This window comes from Equus przewalskii, chromosome 9, assembly GCF_037783145.1.
Source record: "Equus przewalskii isolate Varuska chromosome 9, EquPr2, whole genome shotgun sequence".
Classification (NCBI taxonomy): domain Eukaryota; kingdom Metazoa; phylum Chordata; class Mammalia; order Perissodactyla; family Equidae; genus Equus; species Equus przewalskii.
This window is the reverse complement of record NC_091839.1, coordinates 12434643-12449716: the sequence shown is the minus strand read 5'-3', so window position 1 is coordinate 12449716 and position 15074 is coordinate 12434643. Positions and strand designations below refer to the sequence as shown.

Here is a 15074-nt window from a genome sequence, read left to right as displayed (position 1 = left end):
GCAGGATCTTCCAGGAGAATTGCATTTCAAAGGGTTGGGCACAGGCCCTTTAAAAAGAGATTAATTGGATCTTAAAACTGGCAAGAAAATTTTAAGGAGATTTATATACATTTCAAAAGGGCAGAGAAAGAACCTACAAGTACAGATTGCGATTACGTTTCTAAAGGAAATTCTCTGAGAAAATGGAGGCAGGAGGCCTATAGTCAGGAAGAACTGTCTAAAGTTTAGGGAATCTGAGGGGAATATTAGGCCTCTAGCTCATGATAAGACTGTTTTCTGCACAGAGGGAGAGAAAACGTAAACACATCTCAATCAGCCAAGATCCAGTCTGCATCTCCATCAGTTCCCTGCGATTTATAAAGAGGTGCAAAATAGCTGAGAGACAGTGAACAGGGCCAGAATCTTATCAGAAGGCTCTGCTTGCTGGACTTTTCCATGGAAACACAACATTTCTCTGACAGTCACTTTCCTTTTGAACAAAGATCATCTCCAAGGAAATGTGTTCTTCATCCTGAAACAAGGCTTCTCTCATTCAATTTGGCCTGATTATTTACACAGTTGTGGTGGGATTGTACTCACTACATAGTTTCCTCTGATGCAGGGTTTCCTAAGGAACCTCAGGTGGGACTTTTAACAGCCCCTTGATATTAAGAAGCCTAGACATCAGGACTCACCTGCAGTCTCTATAACTTTGCGTGACATCTTCTTTTCTTCAGATCCCCAAATCCTCATCACGTCAACCTTAGCTTCTTAAAGTGTGGGTCATATCTGATCCCATGGGCATCATTCTCAACTAGGACATTCAATTTAGAGCTGTGGTTCTATCAGAAAGGTTTCCAATGATATCCTAGTTACAAGGAATACAGAGTCTTACTGAACCTACACAAAAAACTCTATCGACACAAAAATACTCTATTGACACAAAAAATTCTGGAAGGCTCTAGGAATTCTTTGAGAGGAATCAGTCAGGGGGAAAATGATCAGTGTTGATACTCACATGGATGTGCTCCTGACTATTCCTGATGTCTGTGTCACAGTCCAGGCATCATCCACGCCTCCACTTGGAGGAGGCGTAGAACTGGGATTCCTGAGAGCTTATCATGGGCTCCCACCTCTCACTGCACAACCACTTCTCATCCTTCTACCGTGGAGATGGTGGAACTGAGACCAACAAGAGCTTAAATCTGGGGTGGAATTTGGCATTGAGCCAACAATAATGACAAAACCAGTTCACGTTGGTGAAGATTTATTGACTTAATGCAAGTCTTCTAAGGAATTGCCACCTTCATCATTGACTATTACAACAACTCTACTTTAAAAGTGTATCAGAACCCTCATTCTACAGATAAGACAAACAATCTGTTCAGAGATTAGTAACAGAGGATGAGAAGAGATCCAGAGGGCCTGACTCATATTTCACATCCAGCCTCAGAGGTCACTTTTGCTGGAACTGACCAGGTTGGAGACTTCACACTGATGATGCCCAGCATCCTCCCTTCTGACAGGGTCTATAATGAGAGTGCTGTTGTCATGGGACAGCTTCAGTCTCTCTGTGAGCCATAGACTCTGATTACTGAAGAACCACTGGATGGAGATCCCAGTGTCATTTGTGAGGCAGGTCAGGACCACGGCATCCTTGTGTTCTGTGACTGTGGTGTTGCTAGCTTGGATGGAGAGCTGTGCCACTGACTCTGTAGAGAAACAGAGGAGGTGGCTGACAGAGTGGGCCTGGGATCTGGGGCCATTCTCCTTCCTCAAAGATCACAGCCACTCACGGGGCCCCAGTGAGCTCTAAAATAGTGACTCAGAGGATGGCCTTGATTCCTGCAGAAGGATGAGTGTCTTTGTTCAGACGAAAATCTGTAAGGAGATGGCTGTACCTCCCACGTTGATCCCCAGATAACCCCAAGGGTACCCCTGATGAGTTCCCCAGTATATCTCTGTAGTATCAGCACCAGGAACTGCTACTCATCCCATGTGTCCTACAAACTCATCATCAGGTTGAATTTTTCTCTCATGAACTTTTACTGATTTTTTTCCTAGAACTTTCTTTGATGTCAATAAGATCAGGCCACATTCACTATAGAGTCTTACATGTGTTTGGGAAGGCAGGCTTGCCAGCCCTGTCTGTCTCTGGGGCCAAGGGGACATTACATAAAGTGAGAATGCATTCACTTCTTGTTAAATAATTTATTAGGGAGTGAAGATAGCCACACCAGGCTTCACAACCTTAGGACCTGGAGAACATATAATATAAAGAAGTTTTTACTCTGAATATGACTTTTACTTCTTGGCCTGTGGACTGAATATCACAGTGAAGGAAATCTCTAGAGAGAAGTGGTTAGAGAAAAGACATGGACTGTTAAGAATATAAGGAAACTACTCAATATGACAAAGGTCATAACTGAAATGCCTGAAGCTGGCATGTTACTCAATGGTGAAATACTGAAATTTTCCTCTATGATCATGAACAAGACAAGAATGCTGCTTTTGCCACTTCTATTTAACATAGTACTAGGAGTACTAGGCAGAACAATGAGGCAAGAAGAAATAAAAGGCATCCAAATTGGAAAGGAAGAAGAAGAATTATCTCTTTTAGCAGAAGACAAAATCTTATATGTAGAAAACTCTAAAAATTCCATCTGGACACAAAAGAACTGTTAGATCTAATATACAAATTCCACAAAATTGCAGGAAACAAAATCAACATTCAAAATATGTTTATGTTTATATACAATAACAATAAACAGTCCAGAAAGGAAATTAGGAAAACAATTCCATTTCCAATAGCATAAAAAAGAATAAAATACTTAGGAATAAACTTAATCAAGGAGGTGAAAGATGTGTATACAGAAAACTATCAAACATTCTGAAAGTAATGAAAGAAGACACAAAGAAATGGAAAGGCATCCATGTTTATGGATGGGAAGAATTAATATTGTTAAGATGCCATTATACCCCCAACTATCTACACATTTTATACAATCCTTATCAAAATCTCAGTGAAGTTTTTGCAGAAATAGACAAATCCAACCAAAAATTCAACGGAACCTGAATAGTTAAAACAATCTTTAAAAAAGAGAATAAAATTGGAGGATTCCCACATCCTGATTTGAAAACTTACCATAGAGCTGAAGAATCAAAATAGTGCGGCACTGACATAAAAAGATACATATAGGCCATAGAATACAATAGAGATCCAGAAATAAAGCCTCGATTATGTGATCACATGATTTTGACAAGGGAGCCCAGACCATTCAATGGAGAAAGGACAGTTGTTTCAGCAAACAATTTTGGAAAACTGGATAATTCCATGCAGAAGAATGAAGTTGGACCAGTGTCTTACATCACGTACACAAATTAACTCAAAATGGATCAAACTCTAAGGGTAAGACCTAAAACTATAAAACTCTTAGAAGAAAACGTAGGGGAAAATCTTCGTGACATTATATTTGGCAATGATTTCTTTAATTTGACCCTAAGAACACAAGCAAAGAAAAAGAAAAGAAAAAACAGACAAATTGGACTTTGTTAAAAATAAAAAACAAAACTCCAATTCATCAAAAGACACAATCAATAGAGCGAAAGGTCACCTATGAAATGGGAGAAAATAATTTGCAAATTACATATCAATAAGGGGTCAATATCCAGAACATACAACTCCTAAACTCAATAAGAACAAAACCAAATGACCTGATAGAAAAATGGGCAAAGCTCTTGAGTATATGTTGCCCCATAGAAAATGTACAAATAGCCAATAAGCACATGAAAAGATGCTCAACATTATTAATCCTTGGGGAAATGCAAATCAAAACTACAATAGCATAACCTTTCATATCTATTAGAATGGCTACTGTCACTGTGGATAACAGTATGGTGATTATTCAAAAAATTTTACACAGAATGCAATGTGACCTATTATATCCAGGCTCTGACTGTTGATTGACAACATGTAGGTGGTGTTCTGAATCTCAGGTTCACATTAACAATACAGGGCCCTTGTGCTCCACTGGGTTGAAGTTGCTGATTGTGATGATGGCTGTAGGTAACTCTTCTGTGCAGGTTGTTAACACAGAACATTGCCTTGTGTGGTACCTTGATTTCTCCCATGCATCTTCACTCAGAGTTGGCATCTCTCACCTCTCATTCAACCCGAGTCCTTAAAAGAATAAGACAGGCTTGTGTATCTCAAGACATATTCATGAGGATCAGAGCACTCAGCGAAAGTAAGGGTACCCGTGCCATGTCTGGGAGAAAGCACAGACTTTCTCAAATATCAATATGTTAGCAGGATTTGGTCATGAAAAGACACAGGACAGGGGAGAGACACACACAACCCCCACTTCACCCTCCAGCCGTCTTATGGGTCTTCACTAACCAGTTGACTGCCTGGTTAACAGGGATGAATCCTTCCCACTGTAGACACGCCCATCACCTAGAGAGTTGTATTTTCTCTGGGGCACCATTTTCAATGTTCTCCTATAGATGGGTAATGATGGGTCTGCTTTGAGCGAAAGTAGTACCTGAGAACCAGGAGCAAGTACAACAATCGGGAGAGTAATCAGGCCTCAGGGCAAAGAGTGGATCAGAACCTTCCAGGTGATTTTGACTGACAGGATGCAGTGACCCAATAATCAATAGAGTCTAAGGAATGATCCAGAAAAGAGTGACAGGACAGACAGAAGCTCCTTAGCTTTGGGAGCAGAACGTGATGTCTGCCATTGTTTTTCTTGAGTTGCCTTGTGAAAACTGACTGAGTCTCATTTTTCCTTTCATTTGTTTGCCTCTGCTTCAGAGGTTTCCTTCCACGTGACTGGGATCTACTGTGGGGGTTTCCAATTTGTTGAAAGGACTAGAGATCTCACTCAGAGGGGAACTCCAAGCTCCACTGTTTTGTTGCTTGCGTGTGCATGTGTATATGTGAAGCTGTAGCTGATTTGTCTCTGTTTCAGGAACTTTGTTCCAGGTTACCAGAGTTTGTTTGGGGAGACGCTTGACGTAACTGCTGATGTAAATAATTTCTAAATGTAATAGAACCTAGCCCAGATGTCTTTCAAGTCAACATGATATAAGATGATCTTTGGTAAAGGAAAGCTTGTTTAATTTGCTGTCTTGATTAAAATAACATGTTCTCAGAGTTACCAACATTGGATATGATGCAAACATGTTATCTCTGTTACAAAATTTGTCAGCAAATGTAACTCAGAAAAATAGCTGACTTTGAGAGATGTCTCATGAGGGTTTTGTAGGCCATCTAAATAGAAATGTTGGGAACAAGTAAACTAAATAGATGTGAAAAGGATGAACGTTTTGGGAGAAACTTTTGAACAATAATTATGTGTTATGGTGTATTTACTTAAAATAACTTAAGATGATGTCCAACAGTTTCATGTCACACGTATATGCGTAAAATAACTTAAAATGTTGGCCAATTGTTAACGTAACATGACGTCTTTGAGAGTAATCAAAACATTCTTGTTGGGAACAAATAATTTAGATAGATAAAAATAGATAAGAGTTCTTGTGTGGAATAATTATGTTTTATGATATAGATGCTTGAAAAGCAGGTTCCAAAATCTTTCTGATAACTTAAAACTTAAGAGTTTTGCCAAACCAAGTTAAATGATAAAAATTCGTTGAGTATCTAGGTCATTTCCACATGAGATCAAATATTAGAAATCGATTAGTAAGCATAGACTTGTGTGCCTTTGGTTTCTTATCTCAGAGAAACTCAAAGATGCTTAGGTTTATTGAGAAACATCTTTTGTGCATGCCAAGAAATTTTCTATGAGAAAGCACCTATTTCTAGAAAGCCTTTATACAAGGAAAGGAAAATTTATGTTTTCAGTAAAGAAGCTAGAAACAATACAGAAATTTTTCTTTGTTTTGTTAGGATAAATTTGTCCTCAAGTACTAGCAAAGAAAAAAGAAAAGAAACATGGGACAGATTCTGACGGCAAAAAGTAAGTGACAGAAGTTTTGGGGGAGTAGAAAGCTGAGGAGCTTTGCACATGGTCAAGTTGGCTAAGATTGAAATGAAGGTAATTAAATAAACAGGTGTCAATATCCAAAGTCAGCTGGTGCAAAATTAGAACTTAGCTTTCTCTCTTCAATTGATAATTCTCTTGAGCTTTTCTCTGCTCTTGATAAAGAAGACAAGTTTCTATATTAAGGGTTCTTTAGTTGTTTTGTTTTGTTTTGTTTTTTTTACTGCTTCTGTTGTCACCTTGACTAGATGGATAACAAAGCATTGTTTCTTATTTGACCAAGTGTTTTAAAACTTTTAGATATTTTTGATGAAATTCCCCCTAAGTTAAGGTCTTTCTTTTGACCTCAAAAAGGGAACTGAGAGTTTCCAATCAGCCCTGTAACTCCTCAAAGAATTTGCTCTCTCTTTCTAGAAAGAGGATGATATTAAACTAATTTGGTGTATTAAATTACAGGGGAAGCATTATCGGATAAATGATAACAACCCTTCCTATGTTATAATGTGTGAGTAAAGATTATTGGTACAAGTGTTTAAAATATATATATAACATTCCAAAAATTCTGACCTGTCCTAGTTGTCAGTCATAGGTCTTGTTATTATTTCCAAGTGTCGTACAACACAGAAATAGCCAAGTGTCTTTGTCCATTGCTACTGTTGCATGTTTTGTCATTTGCAGTTTGATTATAGTCTGTTTTTGCAAATATGTTCCATCTTCAGAGAGTTTCATGCGAAGGACTCTGACACTTCTTCTAGAATGCAGGTTTCTGATAAGCTTTCAGATTATGAAACTGAGCTGAGTAAGAAATCAGAGAACGCTAATAGAGAAATTGATGGCCTCATGAAACTGTGAACAAGAACTCAGAAATTGAGTACATGAAACTAAAATAAACTAATGAGGATGATTCTCATTTTTATGACTTTTCACTTGAAATATTGCTGATTTTTTCACGTTTTGTTTTTCCAGATTTAAGGGAAGCTCTTTCTCTTTGCTCTCAAGGAACTGTGACTTATCACAATTTGTAAGCAGAATTGAGACATTTATCTTTTACCCCTGTCTGATCCCTGCAGAACTTGAAAATTCTTGATGAGTATTCTTATATTCTCAACAATACAGTTATTTGCATAAGTTCAATAAAAATCTATCCTCCTTATAAAATGACACAACTGGAGACAGTGGTTATATTACCACGGCCTTGAGTGGAATGTCCTATTTGAGAACAACAGGCATAAACTCAGATATGACCAAACAGCTTTGAGGGACAAGGATTGTCTTTGTGGAACAAATAAGCTACTGGGAAATATTGGCCTGGTCCCTTGCTTACAGGGTTCCAAGCAACCTTCCCAGGTAAGTAAAAAAGGTCACTTCCCCAGCAGGTCCGAGAAACTCAGGCTATTTGGGGGACCTTGAGAAGATAGGAATTCACCCAAATCTATAGGTATTGCAGGCAGAGTCTCATGACAAGTCCTTGGCTTGACTTTCTTGGGCTAACATAAGCCTAGTGTTGCAGTTATTGGTTATCCTGTGCAGCGAGTCAACAAAACTGTGTTTGTATTCAGTAACATGAGCATGGACTTATCAGTGGTTAGTCCATTGAGACATCTCCCTTAAAGAGAAAGAGTGAGCAGGATTACATGAAACGATCCTGAATTAAGAACCAGATGTCAGAGAGAGTTCATTACTAGAAACCCCTTCATGTTTTGTGCCTGCAGCAAGAATAGGGACAGATTTGTGGCTCGGTTGTTGGTTACTCAGAGCTTGGTGATTAAGTAGCATCTATTGGTTATGAGATACACATTGGCTGGAAATTATTTGACTTATTGTGGTATGTCGGACCAATAATCATATGCCCTATGTAATATCAATCGTGGATAGCCTTTCTGAATATCTGTTGGGTATGGAAATTTATGTACCATAAACCATAATATGTATTATGTAAGATCCATAGTCTCGTGTTCACTCTTATACACATGGGGTAGATAATGCCCCTTTATGCATATTCTCTACTATGTTTGATAAGGCATTTATACATACTACTGCATGTGGAGGATCACGGAATGCACACCGTACATAGTGGTAAGGTAATTTGAAATATATTTTCAATACTAACGTAGCACAAGGTAATAATGTTTCACTGTTCGTCTACAAGATTTTAAGCAGTAGTTTAAGGAGAATTTCAGCTTTTGCTGATAATGGTGGATGTGGAACTTCTTCCTTGTGTCTTGGGGAGAAGTATCGTTCTCCTTTTCTGGTTGACAAGACCAGGGCAATAAATATACTATAGAGACTCTTTTTTCCTTCTTCCTCTTTTTGGAGGAAGATTAGCCCTGTGCTGACTTGCGCCACCAATCCTCCTCTCTTGGCTGAGGAAGTCTGGCCCAGAGCTCACATCCGTGCCCATCTTCCTCTACTTGATATGTGGGACGCCTGCCACAGCATGGCTTGACAAGGGGTGCATAGGTCCACACCCGGGATCTGAAGCAGTGAACCCTGGGCCACCAATGTGGAACTTGCAAACTTAACCACTGCACCACCAGGCTGGCCCTGCGAGATGGTTCTTTGGGACATTAGTGAGCCGTCTTCCCTCTTGCTAGCAAGCTCTAATAATATGCCCTTTTGCTACCACCTCCTTGCCTCTTGATTATTGGCATTTGCCTCCCAATGAGCAGATGGTGCCCTTTGTGCTGTAACACCCTTCCCTCTGTGCCCACCATAATTTTCCCTTGAAAATCTGCCCCTGCCAACCAGCTGAGGGGCTTTTCATTCTGTTGACTCATCATGGCGCCAGGTCTCGGAGCTCCCCATTCTGGTGGTCCCCTAAAACAGGGAAGTGCCATCTCCAAGCCCCTCTTCATACTTATGGTGCCTGCCTCTGTACCCCATCCTGAGGTAGGAGCTTTTCAATGCCTCCTCAGGACTCAGCTCCAGAATTCCACCTTTGAAACCTTTGCAGCCCGGACCCCCATCCAGGCTCACACTTCTCAGCCTCCTGCCCTGATACAAATTTCCTCCCAGAAGGGCAAGTGTTTGCTCCAGATGGGCACCGCTGCACCGTTCAGAGCCCAGGCCAGAGACCCACCCCAACAGGAGAAGGAAATCCCCAAAGAACCACCATGAGACTCCATTCCAGCTGGATAGTTTTTATTTCCTCACTTTCAAACCCTTCTTTGTCACAGAGGCGTCTTTTATTGTCAGGGAGGCAGAGTTGGTAGATGATAATGAAAGCAAAACCAACATCTCACAAATTCCTGCCAGTGGTTGATGAAACTGTGAGGTTCAGGAAGCCAAGACAGAAAGGTGTGTGTCCTCCTGAAGGTGGCGTTCAGAACGTGGGGGATTTATAATTAGTAATGAAGCACATTCTCTGCTGTTAACTTCCCTCAAGGCATCAACTTGTGAAAGGACAGAGATGTGGTCTTTTAAGATTTCATGATGGGCCAGCCCACTGGTGCAGCGCTGAAGTTGACACGTTCCACTTCTCAGCGGCCCAGGGTTGGCCAGCTGGGATCCCGGGTGCATACATGGTACTGCTTGGCCAAAAGCCATGCTGTGGTAGGAGGCTGATGTATAAAGTAGAGGAAGATGGGCACGGATGTTAGCTCAGGGCCAGTCTTCCTCAGCAAAAGGAGGAGGATTGGAAGTAATTAGCTCAGGGCGAATCTTCCTCAAAAAAAAAAAAAAAAAAAGATTTCATGAGTGTTTTGTAGCTCTACAGCTGGACTTCTAAGTGGAAATTAAGCCACAATCACTTGTGCTGGTTGGCGATGCATCGTCTTTTTAAAGAAATGTGTGATCCTACTTTTGACACATTTCACATGCAACTGGTTATACGCAACTGAAGCTATCTTGCCCAGCACCCACATCAGCATTTCACTGATTAGACATTTAGACAAAGGTGTTAAGACAGTCAGGAACTTCTCCATTCCATGTGTCATTAATTTATCTTGTATGAGTTTCCAGATCTTATCAGCGATAAATGCAATCACGCTTGCTTTTAGAATGCTCATGGTCTTGCCCTTAGTAAACAAAGTAAAGGAATTCATGGCCCAAAGGTTCCAAATGTTTCTGTTGGTTTCTGCTGAAGACTTGGCCTCTTATATACTCTGCCCAGTTCCACAGAGGAAGTACTCCTGGCTGAAAAGGGTGTCATGGGTTACTCAAAAAGGGATGGACTAACAGCTAATAGATTGCTAAGCACACCAAGAATATTGTTGCCTTTGAAACCTTGGCAACCCCTGACCCCCATCCTGGCTCAGGCTCACCAAGTGAATGCCTGGCAAATAATATTCAAATTAAGATCAGCTTCCTGTGCCCTGGCTATGTCGAGGCTTTTGACGACCATAGCTGAGTCGCAGTTTCCTCCTAAATGTCCATGGCATACACAGAGTTATGTGTGAGTGAAACTGAGAATGAAGAAGTTAAAACATCTTGACTGGGCTAAAAGAAGAGTAAAAAGGAAACTTTGCAGTCAGCTTTGCTAACTGTAGCTGTGCATCCTCAGCATAATCAATTGTCGGTCTAAAGTAACCAGGTCTCTCTGTCCTTCCATAGTATGTGAGTGTGTTGTCTTTCCCAGGAATTCAAGGTCCTGATGTGCAGATTCAACGTCACAAGGCCAAACACAGGCTGAAGATGAAAACTAACCAGGAAATTCCAGACAATCCAGGGAAAAGAAAGTCAGTCTTCAAGGGCAAACACTGGCTGGTGGGAAGGCACCAACCACCAAGGCTACATGCTCCCCCACCCCTGCCTAAACCCCCAGCACATGCTCCTCCTCCCCTACTTAAAATCCCAGATCGAAACCCCTCCATTTTTCCCTTTTGAGCTTTAACTCTCATCTCCTTGTCTGGTTGACTTTGACAATCAACCTCTTTCCTTGACACAAGCCTGACGTTCCAGTTATTTGCTCTCCTGTGCAGTGGGTAAACGAACCTTTTTTTGTTTTAGCAAAGAACTTGGTGAGCCAGTCAGGAGGCTCTTTGCCCACAACTCTGCCGCCCTGAGCCAACTGGGATTTCCTGGGAAGGAGTCTAGCAGCTGACTGGGTGATTGCCCTAGGCACTGTCCTCAGTACCTTGCATCTGACCTGACTGTGGGTGCCTGGGTTCCCTCTCAGCCTGTAGCTGTTGTAGACAAGATGACTGTATGGATTATATCCCACAAATCCTGGTGTGCTGGGCATTTGTGTTGCAGGAGCTGGGGTGGGAGGTGGGGCCTAAGATGGTCTTTTGGATGTTTTGGGAGATTAAGTTCTCAGTTCCATTAGAATGAATCCGAGACACTGAAGGCAGTTTTCTGGTGCCCTCAGCTCCAGCCTCACTTCCCTTGTCTGTTCTTCTTCTGGTTTGGCACAGATGTCCTTTTCTGGAGTTTCCTCATTCAAACTGACCAAGTCTTATTTTCCCTTTCATTTGTTTCCCTTTTTTTCAGGGGTTTTGAGCCAGGCTACTGGAGTTTGTTTGGGGAGCTCCAATTTTGTTGCAAGGACTAGAGATCTTGCTCAGAGAGAAAACTCTGGGCCCCACTTGTCTTTGTTGAGTTGCCTCGTGAAAACTGACTGAGTCTCATTTTTCCTTTCATTTGTTTGCCTCTGCTTCAGAGGTTTCCTTCCACGTGACTGGGATCTACTGTGGGGGTTTCCAATTTGTTGAAAGGACTAGAGATCTCACTCAGAGGGGAACTCCAAGCTCCACTGTTTTGTTGCTTGCGTGTGCATGTGTATATGTGAAGCTGTAGCTGATTTGTCTCTGTTTCAGGAACTTTGTTCCAGGTTACCAGAGTTTGTTTGGGGAGACGCTTGACGTAACTGCTGATGTAAATAATTTCTAAATGTAATAGAACCTAGCCCAGATGTCTTTCAAGTCAACATGATATAAGATGATCTTTGGTAAAGGAAAGCTTGTTTAATTTGCTGTCTTGATTAAAATAACATGTTCTCAGAGTTACCAACATTGGATATGATGCAAACATGTTATCTCTGTTACAAAATTTGTCAGCAAATGTAACTCAGAAAAATAGCTGACTTTGAGAGATGTCTCACGAGGGTTTTGTAGGCCATCTAAATAGAAATGTTGGGAACAAGTAAACTAAATAGATGTGAAAAGGATGAACGTTTTGGGAGAAACTTTTGAACAATAATTATGTGTTATGGTGTATTTACTTAAAATAACTTAAGATGATGTCCAACAGTTTCATGTCACACGTATATGCGTAAAATAACTTAAAATGTTGGCCAATTGTTAACGTAACATGACGTCTTTGAGAGTAATCAAAACATTCTTGTTGGGAACAAATAATTTAGATAGATAAAAATAGATAAGAGTTCTTGTGTGGAATAATTATGTTTTATGATATAGATGCTTGAAAAGCAGGTTCCAAAATCTTTCTGATAACTTAAAACTTAAGAGTTTTGCCAAACCAAGTTAAATGATAAAAATTCGTTGAGTATCTAGGTCATTTCCACATGAGATCAAATATTAGAAATCGATTAGTAAGCATAGACTTGTGTGCCTTTGGTTTCTTATCTCAGAGAAACTCAAAGATGCTTAGGTTTATTGAGAAACATCTTTTGTGCATGCCAAGAAATTTTCTATGAGAAAGCACCTATTTCTAGAAAGCCTTTATACAAGGAAAGGAAAATTTATGTTTTCAGTAAAGAAGCTAGAAACAATACAGAAATTTTTCTTTGTTTTGTTAGGATAAATTTGTCCTCAAGTACTAGCAAAGAAAAAAGAAAAGAAACATGGGACAGATTCTGACGGCAAAAAGTAAGTGACAGAAGTTTTGGGGGAGTAGAAAGCTGAGGAGCTTTGCACATGGTCAAGTTGGCTAAGATTGAAATGAAGGTAATTAAATAAACAGGTGTCAATATCCAAAGTCAGCTGGTGCAAAATTAGAACTTAGCTTTCTCTCTTCAATTGATAATTCTCTTGAGCTTTTCTCTGCTCTTGATAAAGAAGACAAGTTTCTATATTAAGGGTTCTTTAGTTGTTTTGTTTTGTTTTGTTTTTTTTACTGCTTCTGTTGTCACCTTGACTAGATGGATAACAAAGCATTGTTTCTTATTTGACCAAGTGTTTTAAAACTTTTAGATATTTTTGATGAAATTCCCCCTAAGTTAAGGTCTTTCTTTTGACCTCAAAAAGGGAACTGAGAGTTTCCAATCAGCCCTGTAACTCCTCAAAGAATTTGCTCTCTCTTTCTAGAAAGAGGATGATATTAAACTAATTTGGTGTATTAAATTACAGGGGAAGCATTATCGGATAAATGATAACAACCCTTCCTATGTTATAATGTGTGAGTAAAGATTATTGGTACAAGTGTTTAAAATATATATATAACATTCCAAAAATTCTGACCTGTCCTAGTTGTCAGTCATAGGTCTTGTTATTATTTCCAAGTGTCGTACAACACAGAAATAGCCAAGTGTCTTTGTCCATTGCTACTGTTGCATGTTTTGTCATTTGCAGTTTGATTATAGTCTGTTTTTGCAAATATGTTCCATCTTCAGAGAGTTTCATGCGAAGGACTCTGACACTTCTTCTAGAATGCAGGTTTCTGATAAGCTTTCAGATTATGAAACTGAGCTGAGTAAGAAATCAGAGAACGCTAATAGAGAAATTGATGGCCTCATGAAACTGTGAACAAGAACTCAGAAATTGAGTACATGAAACTAAAATAAACTAATGAGGATGATTCTCATTTTTATGACTTTTCACTTGAAATATTGCTGATTTTTTCACGTTTTGTTTTTCCAGATTTAAGGGAAGCTCTTTCTCTTTGCTCTCAAGGAACTGTGACTTATCACAATTTGTAAGCAGAATTGAGACATTTATCTTTTACCCCTGTCTGATCCCTGCAGAACTTGAAAATTCTTGATGAGTATTCTTATATTCTCAACAATACAGTTATTTGCATAAGTTCAATAAAAATCTATCCTCCTTATAAAATGACACAACTGGAGACAGTGGTTATATTACCACGGCCTTGAGTGGAATGTCCTATTTGAGAACAACAGGCATAAACTCAGATATGACCAAACAGCTTTGAGGGACAAGGATTGTCTTTGTGGAACAAATAAGCTACTGGGAAATATTGGCCTGGTCCCTTGCTTACAGGGTTCCAAGCAACCTTCCCAGGTAAGTAAAAAAGGTCACTTCCCCAGCAGGTCCGAGAAACTCAGGCTATTTGGGGGACCTTGAGAAGATAGGAATTCACCCAAATCTATAGGTATTGCAGGCAGAGTCTCATGACAAGTCCTTGGCTTGACTTTCTTGGGCTAACATAAGCCTAGTGTTGCAGTTATTGGTTATCCTGTGCAGCGAGTCAACAAAACTGTGTTTGTATTCAGTAACATGAGCATGGACTTATCAGTGGTTAGTCCATTGAGACATCTCCCTTAAAGAGAAAGAGTGAGCAGGATTACATGAAACGATCCTGAATTAAGAACCAGATGTCAGAGAGAGTTCATTACTAGAAACCCCTTCATGTTTTGTGCCTGCAGCAAGAATAGGGACAGATTTGTGGCTCGGTTGTTGGTTACTCAGAGCTTGGTGATTAAGTAGCATCTATTGGTTATGAGATACACATTGGCTGGAAATTATTTGACTTATTGTGGTATGTCGGACCAATAATCATATGCCCTATGTAATATCAATCGTGGATAGCCTTTCTGAATATCTGTTGGGTATGGAAATTTATGTACCATAAACCATAATATGTATTATGTAAGATCCATAGTCTCGTGTTCACTCTTATACACATGGGGTAGATAATGCCCCTTTATGCATATTCTCTACTATGTTTGATAAGGCATTTATACATACTACTGCATGTGGAGGATCACGGAATGCACACCGTACATAGTGGTAAGGTAATTTGAAATATATTTTCAATACTAACGTAGCACAAGGTAATAATGTTTCACTGTTCGTCTACAAGATTTTAAGCAGTAGTTTAAGGAGAATTTCAGCTTTTGCTGATAATGGTGGATGTGGAACTTCTTCCTTGTGTCTTGGGGAGAAGTATCGTTCTCCTTTTCTGGTTGACAAGACCAGGGCAATAAATATACTATAGAGACTCTTTTTT

General features: G+C 39.9%; 1 pseudogene; it reads right to left on the bottom strand.

The window, feature by feature from the left end:
- Positions 1-1363: 1363 nt before the first annotated feature.
- The window catches only part of LOC103540593 (cell adhesion molecule CEACAM21-like), a 123027-nt pseudogene continuing 109316 nt past the window's right edge, over positions 1364-15074 (bottom strand).